This window comes from Acomys minous (genome assembly GCF_964271855.1).
Source record: "Acomys minous genome assembly, chromosome: 18".
NCBI classification, from domain to species: domain Eukaryota; kingdom Metazoa; phylum Chordata; class Mammalia; order Rodentia; family Muridae; genus Acomys; species Acomys minous.
Genome location: NC_140501.1, coordinates 48,375,284 through 48,381,579, shown reverse-complemented (window position 1 = coordinate 48,381,579; position 6,296 = coordinate 48,375,284). Strand labels below are relative to the sequence as shown.

The 6,296-nt window shown below is 44.4% G+C and overlaps 1 long non-coding RNA gene across 1 annotated transcript; it reads right to left on the bottom strand.

Moving 5' to 3' along the window:
* Window positions 1–794: 794 nt before the first annotated feature.
* LOC311588945 lies at window positions 795–6,021 on the bottom strand. The gene is made up of 3 exons (XR_014776372.1): window positions 5,908–6,021; window positions 2,233–2,432; window positions 795–918 (listed from the first exon to the last, which is right to left on the bottom strand). It is a non-coding gene; the product is annotated as an uncharacterized lncRNA (long non-coding RNA).
* Window positions 6,022–6,296: the final 275 nt, after the last annotated feature.

Below are 6,296 nucleotides of genomic sequence, written 5' to 3'. Positions count from 1 at the left end.
AGCTTCCCAGAGGCTCTGGAGGGGTGATGGCACTGCTCTGCTAATCAGGTTTATCTTGTTAACATAAATGCATAATTGAAGTTCTCAATAATTTATCTTGGGATCAGAATAACTGGTCCTCTTTTCTCTGGGAAAAACTGTCTTGTGGTCCACTTAGGAGATTCGCTTTCTCTTTAGCAGTAAACCAATCTCTGTCCATGTCCAGCCCTCCTGTTAGCCTGTTCTAACTCTGTGGATCAACAGGCTTGTCTTCACGACCTCTGACCACTTTGTATTGTGACTGGCACTTGTCCTTTGACCTCCACAGGTGGCTTTTGGCCTTTGCTTCTCCCACAGCACACTATGGTTGCAGGAGGGAGGCACCTAGCTACTCTCCTTACCTCTCCAGCCCCTAACAGGTACATCTTCTGTTAGGCAGAAGAAGCTTCCAGAAGTTCTTTATGAGTACCATCTATCTGTGTGTGCGCACATTCATTGTTCATGTGTGTTCATGGGTGAATGCATGAAAGTTCATGTGCCCGTGTAGGCTAGAGAACATCTTCAACTGTCCTTTCTCATGTGATTCTCATCTTATTTTTGAGACAGGGCCTCTCACTGGACGGGAACTCACCAAGTAGGCTAGGCTGGCTGGCCCGCAATCCCAGAGGTCTACCTGTCTCTGCCTCCCTGGGGGTGGGCCCTCATACTTGCATGACAGGGGCTTTGCTAGCAGCTTCTGCTTCTAGGGGTTCTAAGGAATGAGGTGACTTGAGGTACCTGTGTTGTCATGGATAGTGTCCTACCTACTTCTCCATTGCTGTGAGGGAGTACAGACCAACAACAACTTAGGAGATGAAAGGGTTTACTTGGCTTACTGGTTACAATCCATGATCGAGGAAGTCCAGGGTAGGAGCTCAGGGCAGGGACTGGGAAACAGAACTGAAATAGAGATCACAGGAGATGCTGATTACTGCCCGTCTTCCAGGCTTACATCCACCTACCTCTTTGAGATAGACCAGGCACACCTGCTTCGGTGTGGTACAACTCACAGTGGCTGGATCCTCCTATGCCAATCATCAACCAAGAAAATGCCCCCACAGACACACTGAAAGTCCATCTGATGGTGGCAGCTCTTCAGTTGAGCGTCCCTAGCTCCAGGCATGTCAAGTTGACAGCTTAACATACCAGGCCCCAGAGCTATATGAGTCAGCGTAGTGGGGAGAGCCCCGGGCTGGGATGCCTCATGCTGATGCTGCTGTTCCCCAGCTCTGTGGCCTGCCTGTTCCTCAGCACGGGCACCTCCTTCTCTCTTAAGCTCCTTTCCATTTCTTTTCCTGCCTGTCCTAATTCTTACTCAGCTTTATCCAAATAGGCAGCCTGGTGTATTTGTATCAATAAGAAGCAATCAGGACAGCCGTGATCCCTGCAATCAATATATAATTGCATCAGCGTTGTTCTCCTATTGCCTCAGGCCTCTGTGCACTGATTACCACTGAGGACCCTCCCCCCCATTCTGGCCATGGTTCCAGGCTCTGCTGCTGGCTGTGCTTAAGGACCATGTGGGAGGTACACAGGCTGAGTCTAGAGAATTCATTTAGGCATAGGTAAGGTTTGCTGGGACCATTAGAGACCCAAGAAATCATGTGATATGCATAATTAAAAGTAACAAAAAATCTTTAAAATATATGTTCTTTAAAAATCCACATAGATATTAACAATGGTAAAAAGTAAGCCATAATATTTAATGATGGTCAAAATATAAATAAAAATTATAATCCTAAAAAAATGAGGAGTCTAGCGGGAGATAATTAGATCATAGAGCACCACCCTCGGGAATGGATTAATGCCTTATGCAGAAACTGGGTTAGCTCTCTCCATGGGATTAGATTTTCTGGGGGAGGGGTTAGTTCTCTTGGGACAAGGGTAAGCCTTTTACAGCTTCCCATCTCTTCTGTTTAAGTGTTCCTCCTGCTTGCCCCACTTGTCCTTTCTACCTTCTCTACCATGAACTGATGAACAAAACCAACTGGATATAGCCACCCACCCAGTTGTTGCTACAACTCTGAGCCAAATTAACCATCTTTTCTTTTAATCTTTTCCCTCAGCCATTCTGTTACATCAGCAGAAAGCAGAATCAAATACCTAGGAAAACAAATAGGTCTCCGTTGCCTGTATAGCACTTTCACACACATCATTTCATTTGGCCTTTTTAGTAAGCCCATGAGAAAAACAACATAAGCCTATTATGCTCACTTAGCAGATAGGAAGAACAAGTAGCCCACTATCTCTGTTGGCCGGGCACTGAGCGGGTTTTCCTGGGATTTTTCAGTCCAACTGGGAGTTGACCATCTTAGGTTAGACACAGTTCTCTTGGTGTGTTGCGATGGTGTGGGGACTGGATTAGCTTCCCATGACACTACTCCAGGTTCCTTGCAGTGTGCTGATGCTGTCCCCTGTCTCCGAAAACCAACAATAAAAAAGAAAGAGCAGCCATAACGCATTGAGTGCTTATGTAGCACTGGGGCACTGTACATATTTGGTAATAATAGATAGACTGGATGCATACAGCACTTACTGTGTACTAAACAAAGTCCCAAGCACTTTCCAAAATACCCGTTTAACCCTCATTTAATTCTTTTGTGGAAAAGGGAACGGAAGCACAGAATGGCTGAATGTTTTTTCAGTGATCAGACAGCTGGCAAGGGACACAGAAGGAATTTGAATGTTGACGTGTGACTTCAGATATGACCCTTGTACCTATTGCCACCCTAATCTTGATTAAACACTCTGGCAGCAGCAGGTGTCAGCAGCAATATCTTATGGTAAAGAAATATGAGGCAGGGAGTAAGTTCTTCTTAAATGAATGAATGAATGAATGAATGATTGGGTAGGGAGCTTTAAAACTTTTCTAAGATTTCAGGGGCAATAATGGCTGTTCTCCCCATACACGGTGGGAGACAAGATGGTACTAAAGCCAAAGCAAAGCAGTTGCGAAGGGCAGAAGCAACATGTTGAGGAAAGGAAGCTGACACAGAAGACTGCTTTCTGTTTCCTGGGAATCTAAGAAGTTCATAACCAGATCAGATCTGCAATGACAATGTTCAGAACTATGTTTGCTTATGGGATGTGGGAGTTGACCAGAGAGGAGCCTGAGGGCAGTTGCCGGGGGTAATAGAAAAGTCTTATATGCTAATTGGCATATTGAGACCGGACTACATATATTTGAAAGAAACCCATTGAGTTTGTCTTCACAGGGGCTTTGCACCCCATACATAAAATTTATCTCCAAGCAAATGAACTGATGAAAGAGAAGAGATGGAACCAGGCAAGGGTGTTAGGCACCAGTGCTTGGGCTGCCCCAGCTGTTGGGATAGAAAGTGCTCTTGTGACAGGTTAGCTCCTGGCAACACCCAGCCTACCTCCAAAATGAAGATGAGCATTAATGAACCTCCTTATGGAGATGGCTTCAAATATGGAAAACCAGCCCCTGGGCAAAATATCCTCATTTATATCACAGACAGAATTCTGCCTAAAACTTGGCAAGCATGGATGCAGGCAGAGTCAATGGCCAAACTCTGCCAAGACAGGGCAAGCAAGTCCTGCATAGTTCCTGCCTCACAAATGTGTTGGTCAGATATACTAGGCCTGAAGGCTGAAGATGATGCTCCAATGTTTTAGAGAAGTATGGGTGACTGCTCAGGTAGCAAACTGTCTCTCTCTCTCTCTCTCTCTCTCTCTCTCTCTCTCTCTCTCTCTCTCTCTTTTAATTGGAAGCTGCTAACCTACACTTCCTGTATACTAAGGCAATTAATTTTACTCCTTCTCAAGTCTATGATGGGGTTGAAGACCAAATAGTTTAGTTTCACAATAAAGCTTAGTTGTTTAGGGGGTTAAGATGATTTTAGGTCTAGATAGATGTCTTAAGTTGATAAAGATGAGATATGATAGATATTGGTTTACATTCAGAATTTTAGACTCACCGAGATAGAAAAATGCTTTCTTCAAGGCTGCCAAACACAAACAGTGAAAACACTATGACTGTACCATCAGTATAATTCCTGATTGTTCTGTGGTTCTTCTTGCTATATGTAGTTTAGTTTATATATGTGTAATAATATAAATGTATATGTAAAAAAAGAAATGAAAAAAGTGCTCTTGTGGAGTTCAGCACAATTGGCACAGGTAAACCACCAGGGCTGAACTGTTTCTAGGTGAAGAAGCTGTCAAGAGGAGAAGTGGTTGAGTGGTTTGACTGAATGGTTAACCCAAGTGACACAGAACCAGCCAGCAGGTAACGATGGATGGGCTATCTGTGCCCTAGGCTCAGGCATCCTTCAGGCTGGGAGCTGGACCTGTGACAGTGGATGACCACAGGCACAAGCTGTGGTCAGCTGGGATTACAGACCTTGGAGGTGATAGGACAATGACCTTGGTTCAAAATCAGAAAGGGCAGAAGAGGGTCATAATCTTAAAGAAACAGAGTTGCTGGCCCTGTTAGAGTTGCTACTGTAGGGAATAAGATGGGATTTAATAAGTGGCCGCAGATCAGAAGGTAGGACAGTGGTTTTAGGCAGAAACTGTTTATTTGGACATGAGGTGAGAACTAAGTTACCTGAAAACATGAAGTCAGCTGAGTCTTTGGGGCCCTGTGTTAGTGGTGCCATGGTAGGAATAACATTGATACATTTGTAAGTCATTTCAGAGTGATGGCAGATTCTGAGAAGCGCACAGGTAGGTGGTCACACCACTGTGTGAGCCTTGTAGCATGTTTGCACGCACAGTATCAACTTTCCCACATAGCTGCTTCACGTTGCCAAGGGACATAAGCAGATGTGTGAAGCGGCCGCTGGCATAACAACACGTCTTGTTTTACAATAAGTTTTTCAAACGAGGTACAAAAAGTACACTGTAAAATAGTGCTGAAGAGCTACCAAGCACATGGACCAATGCCAGTTACTTATTATTATTATTATTACCAAGCATCACATGCCATGTGTAATTGGATATGTGCTCCCTTTATACAGCTAGTAGCTCAGCAGATTTATTGCCAACATCATTTCCTCAAACACAGGAGGAATGCACAGTGCTATGACATCATGTTGCTGGGCGATATGGATATTTTAGTTCCATTATAATTTCATGGGACCACATTGCTTATGCCATCTATTGCTGAATGAAACATTGTCAGATGGTGGATTACTGTATCTATTTCTGCAGAGTGTTTTGAGGGTTATTATTATTATTATTATTATTATTATTATTATTATTATTATTATTATTAAATTTTCTTTTGTGTGTGTATACACATGTATATGTGGGTATGCATATATGTGTATGCACATACATATTGAGGCCACAGGTCTACCTTGGGTATTGTTCCTCATATAGTGTTCCCCTTGGATTTTTTTCAAGATGTCCTCTCACTGGCCTGTAACTTGAAGGTTTGGTCAGGCTTGCTTGCCTGGTGAGCCACAGGTACACTCCTGTCTGCCTCTCCAGTGCTAAGTTTCCATTACATGCTACTCTGTCTGCCTATGTCATGTAGGCTGTAGATGTCCTTATGTTTGCAAGACAAGCCCTTTCCCAGATGAGCTATCTCATCAGCCTGGTTCACATTGTTTTATATATACAACAATTAAACCAGAGCCCAGCAGCATAGCTGGTGTTAGAAGCATCACAACAGTAGGGCTCCACACCAACTGCAGATACAGTTGGCTGACAGCCCTGGGAAGGAGTCCGTTTGTGGCTCGTCAAATTGCTCCATTGGTATGAGAGGTGGGTGCAGAAGCAACAAGCTCATGGAAAGAATTAGTAAAGAGACACAAACCATTACCATTATCCCATTTTCACTGGGCAACCTCTCAAGATTGAGAGAGGTTAACAGCAGGCTGAGACTGCATAGCTAGTTAGAACACGGCCTGGGGCTACCTGTCAGTTTCCCTGCTTCATTGTCAGAGCCTCCTCTCTCAGCTTGGAAACTTCCACCATTCTGACCCCTCTGGATTCATTACCCGATCCTGTGCAGAGGCGACCTTGATCAGAACCCGGGCTGCTCCTCTGATCCTCAGTTTGTAGAGAGTAGGGCATCCTGTCCGGAACTTTGCTGCTGGTTAGGCTACATCCTCATTACATTGTGACTGGTATTTATGTCAGCGGAACCTGTCACCGTGTCACTTTGGCACCTTGATCATGTGTTTAGCTGTCATAGCCACATACGCAGGGGCTGACAGTCTGCCATTTTTACAGAACACACGACTCTTCACTGGGAGCCTCTGATCCTGACCTCAATCTTTGCTCTGTTCTTCATGTCCCTGCAC